The following is a 21,207-nucleotide window of genomic DNA, read 5'->3' as shown; positions in this document are numbered from 1 at the left end:
CAAGAAGGTAGAATGCTCTGGAATGACGGCTATATTAAAAGGTCAGCTTATGAGAAGATTCAGATTGATCTGTTACTTGTGAAAGTTTTAGTTACCTGGGGGGCAATGGTGCATTTGGTTTTTTGCTGCTCTAGGCCGACCAGACACAACACCCCTTCCCCTCCCCAATACCTTCCAGCAATAGCACAAATAGTACCGTGTTTCCCCGAAAATACACCCTACCCCGAAAATAAGCTCCAGCTGGATTATCGGGGTGGGCAATATAAGCCCTACCCCGAAAATAAGACCTAGACCAGTGGTCTCCAACCTGCGGACCTCCAGATGTTGCAAATGTTTGGAGGTCTGGAGGTCCGCAGGTTGAAGACCACTGACCTAGACAATGCCCGGGCTGCAAATATTAAAAAACAAACTTTAACTTACCTTCGTCCTCCGTTCCCCCCGTTGCTAAGGCCTCACTGTCCTCCGCTGTTCTTGCTGCGGTCCTGGGGATGGGAACGTCAGAGCCTTCAGCCTATCACCGGCCGCAGCGATGTCCCGTCTTGGCCGATGATAGGCTGAGCCCAAAGTGATGTAAGGAGTCAGCCGGCTTCTTACATGACAGTGGGCTCAGCCTATCATCGGCAGAGGCGGGACATCGCTGCGGCCGGTGATAGTCTCAGGGCTCTATGACGTCCCAACATCAGGAAGCAGCAAGAACAGCAGAGGGACCATGAGGCCGGTTCCTTAGCAACAGGGGAACAGAGGACGAAGGTAAGTTAAAGTTTTTTTTTAAATATTTGCAGCCCGGGCACAGGAATAAAGAGTACAGCGCAGCGGCTGATAATTATTTGGCAGGGGGAGAGAAGCAGCGCTCGCGGGTGACATACAATTAGTCCCCCGATGTGGGGTGCAGTGCTGGGCTGATAAACTGGCGGGGGGGACGTTGGGGGGCAGAGCTGCGCCCATCACATGATGATAATGGGGGGGGGGTGTAAATACCGTTAAATACCGTGGAACCGCCATGTTGTTCAATGTACATAAAATAAATAAGCCCTACCCTGAAAATAAGCCCTAGTGTGTTTTTTGTGACTAAAAGTAATATAAGACCCGGTCTTATTTTCGGAGAAACACGGTATATACACAGCATACACATTATATTTACATACATACACACACGGTAGTACACGTTATATATACACACACACACATACATACATACACAGTAGAGAGGATGGGCGCTGGCAAAGGATTTGCGGAGGGGGGTGAAGGGATTGCTCATATATGGCGAGAAAACACCAGGACAGCAGGAAACACTGGAGGGTGAGTACCCAGGTCACATACACAGCAGTTGAGTACATTAATATATAGTTTTATAGGAAAAGAGCCAGTCAATGTTGCTGAAAGAAAGAGTACAAGCAAATCCCCATAGGAAACCTCTCCTGCTTTGGACAGTTCCTGACACGGACAGAGGTGTCAGCAGAGAGCACAGGGGTAAGCAAGAAAAGAACTAAACAACTTCCTCTGTAGCATACAGCAGCTGCTAAGTGCTGGAAGGATTAAAGGGGTACTCCACCCCTGGCATCTTATCCCCTATCCAAAGGATAGGGGATAAGATGTTAGATCGCCACGGTCCCGCTGCTGGGGACCCCGGGGATCGCCACTGCGGCACCCCGCCATCATTACTGCATAGAGCGAGTTCGATCTGTGCGTAATGACGGGCAATACAGGGGCCGGAGCAGCGTGACATCATGGCTCCGCCCCTCATGACATCACGGCCCGTCCCCTTAATGCAAGTCTATGGCAGGGGGCGTGATGACCACCACGCCCCCTCCCATAGACTTGTATTGACGGGGGCGGGCCGTGACGTCACGAGGGGCGGAGCCGTGACGTAACGATGCTTCGGCCGCTGTATTGCCCATCATTACGTGCAGAGCGATCTCGCTCTGCGCAGTAATGATAGCGGGATGCTGCAGCAGCGATCCCCGGGGTCCCCAGCAGCGGGACCCCGGTGATCTGACATCTTATCCCCTATCCATTGAATAGGGGATAAGATGTCTAGGGGCGGAGTACCCCTTTAAGATTTTTTAATAGAAGTAATTTACTAATCTGTTGAACTTTCTGGAACCAGTTGATTTGAAGAAAAGAAAAAAAAATATTGTTTCCCTCCAAAGAACCGCGTTGTAATGTCAAAACACACACAGCCATAAATCTACAAAAGCCGGATGCATCGGTCATTGACTTCAATTGTTAAAAAAACAACATATCTATCAACAGGGCAGAACAACACATCAGGCTACAAATGTCTGTTAATAATGTCTGTATTTATTATGGCAAGAAAACCTAATGACAAGCCAGTATAACAATGCTATGGTCAGACATCCAATGGTCCAGAAATGTAATAATCCCACAACAAAGTAGGCAGAATTTCCAGGTTACTGGTGTGGAAGAAGCATTCTCTACACAAACAAAACCAGCAGAATGCCCTCTCAAACCGTGCCAAGTAAAGTCTTCCGCTGATACAGTGTCAGCAGGGATTCCCCAACAGAGAGCCAACAGTGTGCCCACCCTTATCTGTGTCACCACAGGAGAAATTACAGCAGTAACTATTAAAGGGGTATTCCAGGAGAAAACTGTTTTCTTTATATCAACTGGCTCCAGAAAGTTAAACAAATTTGTAAATTACTTCTATTAAAAAATCTTAATCCTTTCAATAAATATCAGCTGCTGAAGTTGAGTTGTTGTTTTCTGTCTGGCAACACTGCTCTCTGCTGACATCTCTGCTTGTCTCGGGAACTGCACAGGGCAGAAGAGGTTTGCTATGGGGATTTTCTTCTAAACTTGGCGGTTCCCGAGACATGTGTCATCAGAGAGCACTTAGACAGAAAAGAACAACTCAACTTCAGAAGCTCATAAGTACTGAAAGGATGAAGATTTTTTAATAGAAGTAATTTATAAATCTGTTTAACTTTCCGGAGCCAGTTGATATATAAAAAAAAGTTTTTTCCTGTATAACCCCTTTAACTCTATAAGTGATGTGTTAGATCAGGGGGCGTCCAGTCACAGGGGCCTCCACTGGTCTTTGGGACTAGTCTCTCGTTGTTCTGAAATGGTCACCCAAAGTGACGACGAGTTTAAATGGAGTAGTAGTCAAGCACGTGTGCTGTTGCTCCATTTCAACTCTACAGGAGAACAGTTGAGTACTAGAGATGAGCGAACTTACAGTAAATTCGATTTGTCACAAACTTCTCGGCTTGGCAGTTGATGACTTATCCTGCATAAATTAGTTCAGCTTTCCGGTGCTCCGGTGGGCTGGAAAAGGTGGATACATTCCTAGGAAAGAGTCTCCTAGGACTGTATCCACCTTTTCCAGCCCACGGGAGCACCTGAAAGCTGAACTAATTTATCCAGGATAAGCCATCAACTGCCGAGCCGAGAAGTTTGTGACGAATCGAATTTACTGTAAGTTCGCTCATCTCTATTGAGTACAATGCGGCAAGTTCTCCTTCACCAGTCAGGACGTTGAGAAAGTGAGGGCCAGAGGTCTTCCATTTTATTCAACTATAAGACCTCAAACAATCTAATATTTATGTTTCTGGCTGAAATAATTATTTATTAATTATTTTCAACTTGAATAAATGGGCTGTACAAGTAATATGCAAATGTCACAGGTCATCTCTTCAAAGCCAATCTTGCAAAAAAGATAAAAAGTGGTACATGATACCCACAGAGTGCCATTTTTCTTATTGTCCTCTTTGTCCTGATGTTTACATATGTAGTGTTTCTTGTATTTTACTACATTCTCATCCCTAGCGTCAAAGAAGGACTCTGGAATTGTTTACTTTAAAAAATAAAAAAACTGATAATGATAAAAAATGGATGACTCAAGAGATACTGTATAACATGATCTAAAAGCAACCAAAGCAAACACAGTCACACAGAGCAAACAAACAACCTACATAATGACATTGTTCACAAGAAAATTTACTGTTAGCGGTGGGGACAGAGGAGATGTCCTATTACCGGTAACAAGAAATATATCACTGCCAGAGGACTAAGGTGACTATAGCCACATATGACAACATCAGTGGAAATCAGGTACAAGCCATGTAGTTTACCAGGAAACCGCAGGGGATGAAAATAAATATACACTAGAAATAAAGAGAAATAGACTTTAAAGGGGTTTCCAGGAAAAAGCTTTTTTTTATATATCAACTGGCTCCAGAAAGTTAAACAGATTTGTAAATTACTTCTATTAAAAAATCTAAATCCTTTCAGTACTTATGAGCTGCTGAAGTTGAGTTGTTCTTTTCTGTCTAAGTGCTCTCTGATGACACGTGTCTCGGGAACCGCCCAGTTTAGAAGCAAATCCCCCATAGCAAACCTCTTCTCGAGACAAGCAGAGATGTCAGCAGAGAGCACTGTTTCCAGACAGAAAACAACAACTCAACTTCAGCAGCTGATAATTATTGAAAGGATTAAGATTTTTTAATAGAAGTAATTTACAAATCTGTTTAACTTTCTGGAATACCCCTTTAAGCCATCAAAATAAATGCACCTTAGTTTCATTGAAGTGAATGGAGCCAAGTTGTAATACCACACCCAAAGTGGAGACAGACAGGGAGCGGTCTTAAAAAGAACAGATAGAAATGAGGTCTGTTTTATTTATTCTACTGTCCGATAGACAGGAGAGAGCACATAGGAGTCCTATCAGACAGGAGAGAGCACAGAGGAGTACTATCAGACAGGAGAGATCACAGAGGAGTGCCATCAGACAGGAGAGAGCACAGCGGAGTGCTATCAGACAGGAGAGAGCACAGCGGAGTGGTATCAGACAGTAGAGAGCACAGATGAGTACTGATAGAACAGGAGAGGGCACAGTGGAGTACTGATAGGACAGGAGAGAGCACAGAAGAGTGCTATCAGACAGGAGAGAGCACAGAAGAGTGCTATCAGACAGGAGAGAGCATAGAAGAGTGCTATCAGACAGGAGAGAGCACAGAAGAGTGCTATCAGACAGGAGAGAGCATAGAAGAGTGCTATCAGACAGAAGAGAGCATAGAAGAGTGCTATCAGACAGGAGAGATCACAGAGGAGTACTATCAGACAGGAGAGAGCACAGAGGAGTGCTATCAGGCAGGGGAGAGCACAGAGGAGCGCTATCAGGCAGGGGAGAGCACAAAGGAGTGCTATCAGGCAGGGGAGAGCACAGAGAATTGCTATCAGACAGGAGAGAGCACAGAGGAGTGCTATCAGACAGGAGAGAGCATAGAGGAGTGCTATCAGACAGGAGAGAGCACAGAGGAGTGCTATCAGACAGGAGAGAGCACAGAGGAGTGCTATCAGACAGTAGAGAGCACAGATGAGTGCTATCAGGCAGGAGAGAGCACAGATGAGTGCTATCAGGCAGAAGAGAGCACAGAGGAGTGCTATCAGACAGAAGAGAGCACAGAGGAGTGCTATAAGACAGGAGAGAGCACAGAGGAGTATTGATATGACAGGAGAAAGCACAGAGGAGTGCTATCAGACAGGAGAGAGCACAGAGTAGTGCTATCAGACAGGAGAAAGCACAGAGGAGTATTGATATGACAGGAGAGAGCACAGAGGAGTGGTGGTCCACCCTCACCCTCTGGACTTTGTCCATGCTTGTGCTTCAGCTTGGGCAAAGCCATGATTTATATAAAGAGGAAATAACATTTTCTAATGAAGTATATTAGAAAGGTTGATGTTTTGCCAATACATACAACATACAAAGATACAAAGACTTTTGAATCTGACAGTGTCCATTTAAGTGCCAAGGGGGAGTTTCACAGCAAGGGAAGATCCCGCAATAACCCAGATGCACCCACCTACTCCATAAATGGCTGGAGAAAAAGCACAAAAAAAGTCTGAAAAAAACTATCCGAACAGAAAAATAGCTGAAAATAGGGCTCAAAAATAGTGGGTGAACATAGCCTCATACAGCATTATGCATAACAGGCACATACACAATGAATGCGATGGCATTGTGTAGTATAAAGCAGTGTAAGGAAAGAAAGAAGGGAGGGATATTCCTCACCAGAGCGCCATGGCTCCTTCAAACTGCTGAGCGCTAGGGGAGCTAAGCTGGACACCCACGGATCTAATATGATTAGTTTATCATAAGACTAGGCTATTAATGCTTATAACTGGATAATCTCTTTGAAGAAACAGTTGATTCTAGTAGGTTTTAAAGCATAAGGACTCCATTATGCATAGCATTGCTTTTCCTTTGTTTTTTTGCACCAGCACATAAGCTCATTCATAAAAGCAATAGTCTTGTACTGTAGCTTGCCCCATTCACTGGCCCTAGAAGTCAGACACCCACAAAGACAGGACATCTACATGGATTTCACCCCTTTCAGTATGGAAGACTTTGGAACTGTGCAAACTTTGCTGCAGATATGTCAAATTTGCGACCGGACTGGTGGCGAATCTCTGTCCTGTAAACTTACTCTCATGATATGTTTACATGGTGGAATTTGAGCGAAATTCTGTGGAAATATTCTGCTTGTAAATTCTACCTCAACAGACTCCCACTGAATTCAATGGGATTCTGCGGCACCAAAGCAGCCATTAATGCAGAGGTATTCTCTGCAGCATGAGATGGTGCATGGTCATGCATGAAGATGATTTTAATATGGAAAGCATAGTTCTCCTTTCTGTAACAGGGAAGAAAGTGGTCAGTCAGAAATCCCACATACTTTGCAGAGGTCATCTTTACACCTTCGGGGACCCTAAAGGGGCTGACCAGCTCTTTCCCCATGATTCTGGACAAAAACATGACTCCACCACCGCCTTGCTGATGTCACAGCCTTGTTGGAACAGGACGGCTGTCCACCAACCATCCACTACTCCATCCATCTGGACCATCCAGGGTTGCACGGCACTCATCAGTGAACAGGACTATTTGAAAATAAATTTTCATGTATTTTTCTGCCCAATGCAGCCGTTTCTGCTTGTGAGCATTGGTTAGTGGTGGCGAATAGAAGGTGTATGCACAGTTGCAAGACTCTGGAGGACTCTACACCTTGATGTCTTTAGGACTCCAGAGGCACCAGCAGCTTCATAAATCTGTTTGCTGCTATGTATTGGTAATTTAGCAGCTGCTCTCTTGATCCGATGCATGGATCTGGCAGAAATTTTCCTCAATGTGCCTTAATCTGCACGAACCCGTCCGTGCCCTGAATCAGCCACAAATCTCTTAATAGTGCGATGATCACGCTTAAGTTTTTGTGAAAAATGTAATGTTTTTATACCTCGTCCAATGCATTGAATTATTTCCCTCTTTTCGGCAGCAGAGAGATAATTTTCAAGCAATATGGGGAAGAAAAAGGGTGTCTGCTTAATAATGTGGAAGACCAGCCTTTAGTAGTTTTTCCTTAAATTGGGCTCACTTAGTAATCTAATTATCACAGGTGCCCGAGATTGTTTTCAGTAATCAAAAGAGCCTGAGACACAATGCCATCCATGAGTTAAACTGAATTTATTTATTTTTTTATCTTTGTGACACTTAAATAGAATTTGCATAATAATTTGGAACAGGGTGTAAAAACCTTCAAATTCACTTCAAAACTGAACTGGTCCCTGAAAAATTCAGATTTTGAAATGTACGTGAATAATTGGAAAATTGCTTCTATACTTTGAAGCCCTCTGATGTCTTCAAAAAGTAAAAATATGTCAACTTTATGATGCCAACATAAAGTAGACATATTGGGGGAGATTTATCAAAACCTGTCCAGAGGAAAAGTTGCTGAGTTGCCCATAGCAACCAATCAGATCGCTTCTTTTATTTTTCAGAGGCCTTTTCAAAAGTGAAAGAAGCGATCTGATTGGTTGCTATGGGCAACTTTTCCTCTGGGCATGTTTTGATAAATCTCCCCCATTGTATATGTGAATCAATATATAACTTATTTGGTATGACCATTTTCAAAGGTAGAAAAAAACATTTTCACCAAGAAATGATGCAATTATCAACGAAAATTTACCACTGTCATAAAGTAGAATATGTCACGAAAAAACAGTCTCAGAATCAAATTAATAAGTAAGAGCTAGATATGAGCGAACGTACAGTAATTGTATTCATCACAAACTTCTCGGCTCGGCGTTTTCTGACTTTATCCTGCATAAATTAGTTCAGCTTTCAGGTGCTCCGGTGGGCTGGAGACTCTCTCCTAGGACTGTTTCCACCTTTTCCAGGAGCACCTGAAAGCTGAACTAATTTATGCAGGCTAAAGTAATCAACTGACGAGCCGAGAAGTTCGTAACGAATTGAATTACTGGAAGTTCGCTCATCTCTAGTAAGAGAATCCCAGAGTTATTAATGCATGAAGCGACAGAGGTCAGATTTGCAAAAAATGCTCCTGTCCTTAGGGTCAAAATGGTCTCCGTCCCCAAGGGGTTAAAGAATAAATAAAATGTTATCTTAAGCTTTTTCCACAAAATAATATATCAATTTTCTCAGTTTCACCTGCTCTATTGAAGGCTGCCCACAGATAGAACTGCATCTTCAACATGATAGGTTCTTTTTAATCCAGTTTCAGTGCGAAGTACCTAGTTTTAACAGCAATAACATCCTTCATAGAGATCAATGTATCATACAAATACCAAAAGTTAGCCACATGGCTCCTGGGATTAGTCCAGTCTTGGTGAAATGTTCTTTATTTACAGTTAAAATGTTTGTGCATCAAGGGATTCTTCAACAGAACAACTTACACTTTGTACATAATGCTTTTCTGTCATACTGGCCACTTAATATGCTGCTGTGTTTACCTTTATAAAAGCATTGATGTCCAAAAATATCTTATTTGACAGTCAGAGAATGCCGGCTTTTTCATGTTTACCAGATCCTGGGGGGGACAGTCAAGGATGTTGGGTCTTGTCCTGATATCCTCCATCTTGACACATCCCTAAGGTCCTGAAGCTAAAAGGAGTACCTTCAAAACTTGGAAATATTTTCTATAGTAAAGATAGTAGTGTCAGTGAGAAAAACAAACTGAGGGAGGAAAACCCCCAGATAATGTCCCCAGTCTAGGAACCCCCAACTTAAATTAGTGAATAAACTTTATTGTACTCCGTAGAGTGTGTAACCCAAATAATAGCAAACTTTAAAAACAGTGTGCCGCCCATGAGTAGCCTCTGTGTCCTTGACAAAGCCGGTCCCACCGGCGAAACGTCGGACAGGCTAACTATGTCATTTTAAATAGCAGTGTGCCGAACCATAAATATATCAAAGCAGAAGCGCATCAGTGGATGCATTTGCTCCGTGACCGCTGTTAACAAATGGATATGCCTACAGCGTGTCACATATAAAGAAAGGGAGTTATATGCAGTCACATACATAATTATTAGTGCAGCTGCACGAAATGGGCGGCACACTGTGTTTTTTAAAGTTTGCCATTATTTGGGTTACACACTCTACGGAGTGCAATAAAGTTTATTCACTAATTTAAGTTGGGGGTTCCTAGATTGGGGACATTATCTGCGGGTTTTCCTCCCTCAGTTTGTTTTTCTATTATTTGCCCCGGATCCTCCAGGAGATTGTATTTTGAGTAGTGTCAGTGAGGCATTATTGCAGTGGTTAGTGCCAGGATAAGGCATGATAGCTTTCCTGCACAGTGTAGTAAAGTTTAATCCATGATTTAAAGGGGTACTCCGGCCCTGAGACATCTTATCCCCTATCCAAAGGATAGGGGATAAGATGTCTCACCGTGGGAGTCCCACCGCTGTACCCCCCCAGTCTTGAATTTGGCACCCACCTGTTTGAGCTGCACGCCGCGGTGCCAGCTCACAAACAGCTGGGTGGCGACCACGGGGCTGGAGTATCGTGACGTCACAACTCCGCCCCCGTGTGACGTCACGCCCCCGCTATGCAAGTCTATGGGAGGGGGCGTGACGGCCGTCACGCCCCCTCCCATAGACTTGCATAGCGGGGGGGGTGACGTCACACTGGGGCGGAGTCGTGACGTCACGATACTCCGGCCCCATGGTCGCCACCTGGCTGTTTGTGAGCTGGCACCGCGGCGTGCATCTCAAACAGGTGGGTGCCGAATACAAGATAGCAGGGCCGGAGTACCCCTTTAAATTGAGAAGAAGATATTTGGTGGCTACTCACTGATGAAGGTACTGTGTCACTTGGGACTTCAAAGACTGGAAGCACTTTTTAATAGGTATAAACTAAGGCACTTCATGGGCACTGTTTGGCAAGATAATACAATGAGCTGTCAACAGTATGTGGGAAATTTGGCACTAAAAGGTTATGACATGGTGCTTCCAGTGTCTGGTGTCCCCAATGACACAGTAGCCCCATCAATAAGTAGCTACCACATATCTTCCTCTTATTCTTGAGCTTTAAAGGGGGTTTTCCCACAACTATAAATAACCCCTATCCTCAGGATAGCCGATAACTATCTGATTGCAGGGGGTCCTAGCTGTTGGACCCTCTGCAATCTTAAGAATGGGGAACAGAGTCTCATTTGAGAATAGAGAATCAAGTATTCTGCGATAACCTCTCCATTCATTGTCTATGAGAACCACCAAAGATAGCCAAGAACATTCTATCGACAGAGAATTAATCGCACCTGCAACAATATCTGCTACAATGTGCCGGAAAGTTATCCTGCCCTCTTCTGGCAGTTACTACAGTTATGTCTCACTATTTACATTAGTGTGGCACAGGATAGCACTATATACCAGGCTGAACTTTACCAGTTGCGCAAACAGCAATTTTGTTTATTTAATTAGCGACTGACGTTTAACCCCTTAAGGACACAGCCAATTTTTGTTTGCATTTTCCTCCTTGCCTTCTACAAATCATAACGCTTTTATATTTCTTTCTATATTTTGACATTTCAAACATTTACCAAATATGTATATTAATTATTTTGTTTTATGCTTTTTGGGAGTAAAATGGGGTGATTTACATTTTTCATGGGGCGGGTAGCAGCCGAGACCTGCCGTGCATGATGCGAGCACCGGTCCAGTTCTCTCGTTAGGAACGTAAATGTACGTCCTTGTGAGTTAAATGGGCACTCATTAAACAAATTTTTGCTATTGCACTCCTTATGGTAAATAAAAAAAATCATTCTAATGTACTTTGTTTAAAAAAATGAATTTTTCTATGTTTAATTTGTGTTTAAAAAAAAGCTGCCACTAGGTGTCTCCTTACTTGTTCAGAGCACATTTCCCTCATCTCTTGCACAGACTCCTACTGGCCTGGCAGAAGTCCAAAATCAGGAAATGCAGTCTGGAGTGCTGGGGGGGGAGGTTATGTGTGCAGCCTTAACCAATCATAGCTCATCTCACACACTGAACTGCTCTGGGCTGTGTGTAGCAGAGTGAGGGAGGAAGATCTCCCCTGTATGACTTCAGATGATGTCACACCTGCTGGGTAACGCCCCTTCCCAGTCTGCGAATCTGACTGAGACTGAGCAGAAAATACAGAGCAATATCAAGGTAGAAAACTAAAAAATTATGAAAATAAAAACAGGGGGTGGTTTATCATGATAGGGGCAGTGACCTGGGAGGATTATAAAATGTAACAAGATCATGAGAGGTACTTTTTAAGTCCCATCGCATCAGGACGTACATATACGTCCATTGTCGTTAAGGGGTTAACAAACTTTGCATAAAGCAACAGCATTGGAACTGGATATAAGAATCTTTGTAATACATCTTATCATAGAAAAATGGCACTTTTTCCCTATCGTTAACTCTTAAAAAGAAAGAAAAAAGTTCAATTCTGTCCTAGGAAGCAAGACAGACACTGAAGGTTCTGGAACAGCTGCCTTTACAAGTCTATGGAGGGGAGGAGGAGAGGGATTAGCTGGAAAGAGACAGCAGCAAATAGGGAGAATGCAAGTGTGCACACAGACATATGAAAGCAGGATGCACTCTTATGTGTGCACAGTGTATTTGAGCCATCGTAGAGGACGGGTTGGGCACTGTTAGATAAAAAAAAAAAAAAAAAACTTTTGATATGTTGTAAAGCATGCAAAACCGCTTTCATTAGAACATTTTCAGTATTTCATACTAAGGCCACGTTCACACTACGGAATCTCCGCTCGCTGAATTCCGCGAGCGGAGATTCCGCCTGGCGGCGGCCGCCGAAGGAGCTTCGGCGCTAGGGCCGCGGGGCACTGAGCCGTCACCATTGACGGCTATGCAGTGCTTGTGGAATCCGCGCAAAGAATGAACATGTTCTTTCTTTGCGCAGAACAATTTCAGCAACAGAATTGTCCGCCGCAGAAATTCCGCAGTGTGAACAGGTCTCGCGGAGACCCATTCACACTAATGTTAAGTTCACACCTCGGAATTCCGCTCGTGGAATTCTGCAAGAATTCCGTAGTGTGAACATAGTCTAAAAAAGCCAGTCAAACAACTTCCTCCCCTGCCTGCTTGGACACATACTAGTCCTGCTGTGTCCATGCATCATCACCTATGTCATGGACACACTACCTTGATTGACAGCTGTGAGTGCAGGGCTTACAACTGGAAGAAAAATCCTCCCACTGTCAGCTTGTGTCCCGCTACTGTCAGTGAGGACAAGCTGGGAGTTGTAGTTTTGCTAATGCTAGGGGAGATGTGAGCAGACAGCATACTGAGGGAGGGGGCGGAGACCTGCACAATGAGGCCACGCCCCCTCCCTTTGAGAGGAATTCAGACTAGTGAGCTAAATTAAAAGTGTAATAAAAAATAAATAAATGTGCTAGACACATAAAAATGTCATGTACATGGTCAGGATTAGGTACTGAGCGATATATTTTAAGAAAATGTTTTTTTGTTGGATCTGATGGGTACGCTTTAAGGGTTACAGATTAATAAACGCTTTAAGGGTTACAGATTAAATTCTCATCTCTAACCAAGATCAAGATGCTGGAAAATATTTCTGATAAACTAAAGGTAACTATTTAGGTTGAATAGAGTCACAAGTTAACGAGAACACGCATAAACATGTCAATCTGCAATAAATGTAGAAGGAGATGAAAACGCTGAATCCTCACTATGGCTCCATAGCAGTGTTTCCCAACCAGTGTGCCTCCAGCTGTTGCAAAACTACAACTCCCAGCATGCCCGGACAGCCGAAGGCTGTCCGGGCATGCTGGGAGTTATAGTTTTGCAACAGCTGGAGGCACACTGGTTGGGAAACACTGCTCCATAGTATGCCAATATTGACACTCACAGGTGTCAGAGCGATACTTGCCAGGTCGGTGCTACTATCTGCGTAAAATAATGACTCTCATGCAAAAGATGTCATTTAAAAAAGGTTTAAAAGTAGAAGCAATGAACACCAGTGACTAACAGCAAACTCTGGCTACTGGCTATTAGATTACATAATTGCAAGGCATACTTAGCATAGTGATAGCTTGCCATTTTTAAAAGCTACAGCACTTAATATATGACCGTACATTTAAACTCTTCACGCTTCCAGCTGACATGGAAATATTCCTTCATGTGCATCTGTGACACCTGAGAACATCAAAGGAGAGGAAAGATGTATAGAGCCACACAGACCCCACCACCTCTTCCTCCGCATAGTAACCTCACACCCTGCCAGTACTCTTAACAAGCACGTCTTGCCTTATTTAGGAGAGAGCATGGCTTAGAGGCTATATTTGAATCCCGAAGTAAACAAGACTTCAGCACAAGTAGATGGACACGGCAGCTGTTTGACATGAATCATGAATTGATTCAAACACAGAACATCTCTCGTCATCTAAATTTTCCTTGGAAATTTTTTTTCTGCCTATAATATAAAATGTATTTATACTTGTTCTATTACATAGCATTATAGGGGTATTCCAGGAAAAAAACTTTTTTATATACATCAACTTGGCTCCAGAAAGTTAAACAGATTTGTAAATTACTTCTATTAAAAAAATCTTAATCCTTTCAGTACTTATGAGCTTCTGAAGTTAAGGTTGTTCTTTTCTGTCTAAATCCTCTCTGATGACACGTGTCTCGGGAAACGCCCAGTTTAGAAGAGGTTTGCTATGGGGATTTGCTTCTAAACTGGGCGGTTCCCGAGACACGTGTCAACAGAGAGCACTTAGACAGAAAAGAACAACCTTAACTTCAGAAGCTAATAAGTACTGAAAGGATTAAGATTTTTTAATAGAAGTAATTTACAAATCTGTTTAACTTTCTGAGCCAGTTGATCTATATATAATTAAAAAAAAGTTTTTTTTCCTGGATAACCCCCTTTAAACATCACTTGTTGTTTTCAACTGTTTCAAAGTTATAGCTAGTTGGAAAACATTATGGATGCTATTACAGCTTACACAGAGGTAATCACTCAGCTGTCCAAGTGTCCTGAATGACAATTTTATCAAGATAGCAAAAAATATTTAAAAAAAAAATTACATTAGGATTATAAAACAACTAATTTGTTAATCCCAAATTGGAAGACAAATAGGGCAGTTTCAAACAAGCATAATATAGGCCAATATTTGCCAATGCAGTTGGGACATGGCCCACCGTTATAATGTGTACAAAACTGCATTAGCATTACACTCATGTAAAACAGAATTTCTAAAGGGACATTTACACGTTCTGTATATACTGCAGATTTTCTGCTGGGAAGTCAATGACAAAATCTGCAGCAGAAAACTGCAGCAAATAAAGTATGTGTGAATACTCTAATGGTACGTTCAGACGAGCGGATCCACAGCGTATTTTACGCTGCGGATCCGCCACCGAAGGACCGATACAGGGTGCCTTTAGATGTGCCTGCTCGGAGCGCAATACGAGCAGACACACTGCTGTGACGTGCGAGTCGCCACGCATGCGCGGTGTACTCGCACACATCGCTGCCGCTCCCCGTGTTCCCTGAGCTAGGCCGAGAGCAGCCGTGATGTTCAAGTATACTGCGTATGTGCATGGCGACTCGCACGTTGCAGCATGTCTGCTCGTAGTGGCTTATTGCCACACCCAGCAGGCACATCTAAAGGCAGCCCTTCGGTGGCAGATCCGCATCGTAAAATACGCTGTGGATCCGCTCGTTTGAACGTACCCTAAAGGCTATATTTACACAACGGAAAATTCGCAGAATGTCAGCCTGGAAAAACACGAGCGGACAATCTCCAAATTTACATGTTCTGCTGACACGAAGACCGCTCAGGATATGTGCAATTTCTATAGACGGCACTGGATTTCTGCATGGAATTCACAGAAACAATGAACATGTTCATTGATTCTGCCGATACCAAAAATCGGGATTTCCACCATGTGCACTGAGCAGCAGAATCCCACTGAAAATCATTAGGACTCAATAGGCTGCAGTGAAATAGGCTGCAGTGAAATAGGCTGCAATAGGCTGCAGTGAAATAGGCTACAATAGGCTGCAGTGAAATAGGCTGCAATAGGCTGCAGTGAAATAGGCTGCAATAGGCTGCAGTGAAATAGGCTGCAATAGGCTGCAATGAAATAGGCTGCAATAGGCTGCAGTGAAATAGGCTGCAATAGGCTGCAGTGAAATAGGCTGCAATAGGCTGCAGTGAAATAGGCTGCAATAGGCTGCAATGAAATAGGCTGCAATAGGCTGCAGTGAAATAGGCTGCAATAGGCTGCAATGAAATAGGCTGCAATAGGCTGCAGTGAAATTTCCGAGGAGAATGCTTCCGTGGAATTTCACTCGGAATAACCGCATACAGCAGTATGTCAATTTCTGTTGCAGAGTGTTACAGATTTTTCTCACTCAGAGCTCAATTGAGAAGTAAAAATCTGCAATAAATCTGGTATTAAATCTATTTTTGCAGATTTTGCTGTGAATGTGGATCTGCAATTTTAGAATAATTCACAGAAGCATATCCACTTTCCACCAATAGGAAAATCCCAATCCATCAGACACATTGACACAAATTTATCCATGTGAAACCATACTGTCTGATTTTGTCCATAGTAACCAATCACAAATGAGCTTGCTTAGATATAAAAAGCTGAGCTGTGATTGGTTGTTACAGGCAAAATTAGACAGATAGGCTAGGTTTCCACTTTTTTTTGCAAAAACACCAATAAAAACGCCAATTCTGCCGCATGGCGTTTTTTCCCAAAAAACATCTGTGGCCAGATGTTAGCTGCAAGTCAATAGGGAACTGCAAAATGCCATATCCACTTGGCATTTTTTCAGTTTGGCATTTTTTTTAACCCTTTTCAAGTTTCCCTGCTATTTTTGGCTACTTGGCAGTTTTTTTAAAAAACAACTTCTTGTTGAGACTTTGAAGTTTTTTAAGGAAAATCGTGGCGTTTTCCTCCCATAGAAGTCTATGAGAGTGAAAAAACGCCAAGAAAAATATCATGTGGGTTTTAACTTTGGCGTTTTTAAAATGAAAGTAAACTAATGCCGGTTAGCTCAGGGAGCTGTTCGGGATCGCTGCAATGAAATCGCGGCATCCCAAATAGCTTACAGGACAGGCGGAGGGTCCCTACCTTCCTCCATGCTGTCCGACCGCCGAATGACTACTCCGTGCCTGAGATCCAGGCATGAGCAGTCAAGCGGCAGAATCATCGATCAGTGGTTTCCTATGAGAAACCAGTGATCAATGTAAAATATCAGTGTGTGCAGTGTAATAGCCCCTATGGGAGCTATAGCACTGCAAAAACAAAAGTGGAAAAAAAAGTGAATAAAGATCATTTAACCCCTTCCCTAATAAAAGTTTGAATTACCCCCCTTTTCCCATTAAAAAAAAAAAAAAAGTGTAAATAAAAAAACATAAACATACGTGGTATCGCCGTGTGCAGAAATATCCAAATGATAAAAATATATCATTAATTAAACTGCACGGTCAATGGAGTACGTGCAAAAAAATTCAAAACTCCAAAATAAATTTAAAAAAAGTGCGATCAATACAAAAATGGTACTGCTAAAAACTTCAGATCATGGTGCAAACAATAAGCCCTCATACCGCCCCATACACGGAAAAATAAAAAAGTTATAGGGGTCAGAATATGACAATTTTAAATGTATACATTTTCCTGCATGTAGTTATGATTTTTTCCAGAAGTCCGACAAAATCAAACCTATATAAGTAGGAGATCATTTTAATCGTAAGGACCTACATAATAAAGATAAGGTGTCATTTTTAATGAAAAATGTACTGTGTAGAAACGGGAGCCCCCAAAATTACAAAATGATGTATTTTTTTCTATTTTTGTCTCACAACGATTTATTTTGCCGTTTCGCCGTAGATTTTTGGGTAAAAAGACTGACGTCATTACAAAGTCATCTCATGGAATACATTTGGGCTCTGTTTCTGAGCCTTTTCAAGCCGAGCACCCCCTATTCCAACTAAATACTCCAAAGGAAGTTATCAAATATATAAAGTGTTGATTCAAGAAGCTGACCTGTATGTCCAAGTAATAATGCCCCCCTGTAAATAAATAGTGCTCCCCGAATAATATTGCCCTCTTCCCCAGTAATATTCTTCCTGTAGCAAATATCTCGTGGTTATTATGTTTACAGTATTTTTTAAGGATGTGGCCTGGCCTTGTGAGGCTGAGGAACCTAGGATGCCAGTGCTGTGTGAGGTGCATATATAAGTAAGACGCTGGGTAGCCCGTCTGACAGAATAGTATGGGCCTCACTAATAGCTTGTAATGCACCATATTACAGCTTATCATGTAACTGGCAACCTTTGATTTCCTTATCTTCATGCAATGATACTAAGCAGCTACCCCCCTTTCCTCTGTAGCCATAGCAAATACCCCCCCCCCCCCCTTCCCCACTGGATCCAGTAATATGCCTCTCAGCAATCAGAATGAGGTGATAATAATGGGGGACTTTAACTATCCTGATATAAATTGGAGACTGAGACCTGTGAATCTCATAAAGTAAACAGGTTTCTGACTATAGCTAAAGACAATTATCTGTCCCAAATGGTGCAGGGCCCGACCCAAGGGGGCGCCCTACTAGACTTAATATTAACCAACAGACCCGACAGAGTAACTAATGTGCAGGTAGAAGGACACATAGGAAATAGTGATTATAATATAATACATTATAACTTGTCCTGCAATAATGGAATCTCTTGAGGGGTCACAAAAACAATGAACTTTAGGAAGGCAAAAGTTTGAACAACTCAGAGAAGCCATTAACAATATAAAATCGGATAATGTCCTAAAAAACATGAATACTGACACTAAATGGGAGACTTTTAAAAATATCTTAAACTCTCACTGTAAGATGTATATACCTTATGGGAATAAAAGGGTCAGAAGTAAAATAAAACCAATATGGCTGAATAAAAATGTTAAGGGGGCAGTTAATGACAAAAATAAAGCATTTAAATTACTAAAACAGGATGGCACTAAAGAAGCATTAAAAAGCTAAAGAGAACAAAGTAAAATATGTAAAAAAAAAAAAAAAAAAAAAAAAAAAAAAAAAAAAAAAACAGATAAAAGCCGCAAAAATAGAGACAGAAAGACTCCGTGCCCAAGAGAATAAAACTAATCCCAAAATGTTCTTTAAAAGGGGTACTCCGGTGGAAAACTTTTTTTTTTTTTTTTTTTAATCAACTGGTGCCAGAAAGTTAAACAGATTTGTAAATTACTTCTATTAAAAAATCTTAATCCTTCCAGTACTTATTAGTTGCTGAATACTACAGAGGACATTCTTTTCTTTTTAGAACACAATGCTCTCTGCTGACATCACGAGCACAGTGCTCTCTGCTGACATCTCTGTCCATTTTAGGAACTGTCCAGAAAAGCATATGTTTTCTATGGGGATTTTCTCCTACTCTGGACAGTTCTTAAAATGGACAGAGGTGTCAGCAGAAAGCACTGTGGTCATGAGGTCAGCAGAGAGCTCTGTGTTCCAAAAAGATAATAATTTCCTGTGATGAAGCCTGAAGCCGCACCTGCGGTGAAACACGTTGCATTGTTTGAATAAAGTCCTTCTCCTTCCTACCTGACGTGTCTGCTCCTGACCAGCGCCATTGAATCCCATCACCTCCAGAAGTCTTTCTTTGCCATTGTGGAAAAGGACTTGGGAGTCTCAGTTAACAGTAAATTTAGCTGAAGTGACCAGTGTCGGGCAGCTGCTGCCAAGGCAAATAAAATCATGGGGGGCATCAATATGGGCATAGATGCCCACGACAATTCTACTGCTGTACAAACCACTAGTCAGACCACACAACGAATACTGTGTACTAGGGATCGACCGATTATCAATTTGGCCGATATTATCGGCCGATATTCACGATTTTGGACATTATCGGTATCGGCAATTACCATGCCGATAATGCCCCGCCCCACCTCCTCGGCCAGAGACCACCGCCGCTGCCCCATCCCCTGTTTTATAATTACCTGTTCCCGGGACCCGGGGTCCGCGCTACTTCTGGCTCCTGTGACATCCTGCGCGCTGCGCAGCGCAATGACGAGTGACGTCCTCAACACAACGTCACCGTCAGTGTGCACAGCGACAACTCAGGACGGCGCTGGAGCCAAACATAGCGTGGACCCCAGGCCCTGGGAACAGGTAATTATAAAACCAGAGATGGGGGAGGCAATGGGGCAGCAGTGGTGGTGGTTGGACTAGGGAGGACCCCAGGACAGGCAGGGGGAGAGAAGAGGGCAGCGGCGGTCTCTGGCCCCGCAAAAGCCGCTGCAGTTCATTGATTTTAAGCGCCGCTTTAAATCACTGATCTGCAGTGGCTTCTGCAGGGCCTGGAGGGGGGGAAATAGCGGATAACTTATACCGGAATATCGGTATAAGTTGTCGGCTATCGGCCTGAAAGGTCACAGATTATCGGTATCGGCCCTAAAAAAAAAAAACGATATCGGTAGATCCCTACTGTGTACAGTACTGGGCACCAGTGTACAAGAAAGATATAGTGGAGCTAGAGAGGGTTCAAAGACAGGCAACCAGGGTAATACGGGGAATGGGAGGACTACAGTACCCAGAAAGATGATCAGAATTAGGGTTATTTCATTTAGAAAAAAGAAGGCTTAGGGGCGACCTAATAACTATGTATGAATATATCAGGGGACAGTACAGAGATCTCTCCATTATCTATTTATACCCAGGACTGTATTTATAACAAGGGGACATCCTCTAGAGGAAAGAAGGTTTCTACACCAGCACAGATGGGGGTTCTTTACTGTAAGAGCAGTGAGACTGTGGAATTCTCTGCCTGAGGAGGTGGTCATGGTGAACTCTGTAAAAGAGTTCAAAAGGGGTCTGGATGAATTTTTGGAGAATAATAACATCGCTGGTTATGGATACTAGATTTATAGGGACAGAACGTTGATCCAGGGATTTATTCTGATGCCATATTTGGAGTCAGGAAGGAATTTTTACCTTTAGTAGGAGGTTTTTTTGCCTTCCTCTGGATCAACTCAGTAGGGACTCATTAGGGTTATAGGTTGAACTTGATGGACTCTGGTCTTTTTTCAACCTTATTAACTATGTTACTATGTCCCCCTCTGCAGCCAGTAGTATGACCCCCCCCCCCCCCCCGGAGAGACTGAGGCTATGTTCACACAGCAGAATTGGACATGGAATTCTGCAGTAAATTCAGCAGAAATTAGCTGCCAATTAACTTCAATAGAATACCTGCAGCGGAAATTCTGCTGTGTGACTGGGACAGCAGAATCCCATTGAAGTGTATTGGCAATAAAATCATGCAAAATTTTCATGCGGAATTCCATGCAGAAATTCTGGTGTGTGAACATAGCCTGACAAAGATGCAGTACTGAAATGTATGGATGCAGCTGAGCTGGGATGAAACAAATCGCACTGCAGGAATACTGGGAGTGACTTAGTATTATACAAAAAGAAAAAAAAAAAAAAAACATGGAGTGCCTTTTTAATATATGATACCGGTATGTTCCATTAAACTTTAAACACATAGCTGGACATAAAGGTAAAAAAAATGTATCAACTCTTATCTCAAACCATGGAGCCTTCACATAAGGGTGAGATCACACATACTTTGTTTGTCTGTATTTTTGGCCAAAACCAGTAAAACCAACACAGATAAAAACTTTAATGGACCCATTCCTATACCAAAAAAATACTGTGTGTGAACCTAGCTCAGAATTACAACTAGCAACCGCACAAAAGTAAATCCTTTTTTTACCAATCAAAACTGGGAACTAATACATAAAATATGGGAAACATTTACCCACATTATGTTCCTCCCTTCTAGGATACATTCCAATTTTTGATGGGATAAAAAAAATAAAAAATGAAAGCAGATCTGTTAACATACTGTAAAG

At 42.6% G+C, this 21,207-nt stretch overlaps 1 protein-coding gene across 7 annotated transcripts in view; it reads right to left on the bottom strand.

The window, feature by feature from the left end:
- SLC8A3 (solute carrier family 8 member A3) overlaps positions 1–21,207 on the bottom strand; it is a 297,810-nt gene that overhangs the window by 258,036 nt on the left and 18,567 nt on the right. The window lies entirely within an intron of this gene.

Source organism: Hyla sarda, chromosome 11 (assembly GCF_029499605.1).
Source record: "Hyla sarda isolate aHylSar1 chromosome 11, aHylSar1.hap1, whole genome shotgun sequence".
Classification (NCBI taxonomy): Eukaryota; Metazoa; Chordata; class Amphibia; order Anura; family Hylidae; genus Hyla; species Hyla sarda.
Note: the sequence above shows the minus strand (reverse complement) of the source record. Positions and strands in the feature narration are given on the sequence as shown.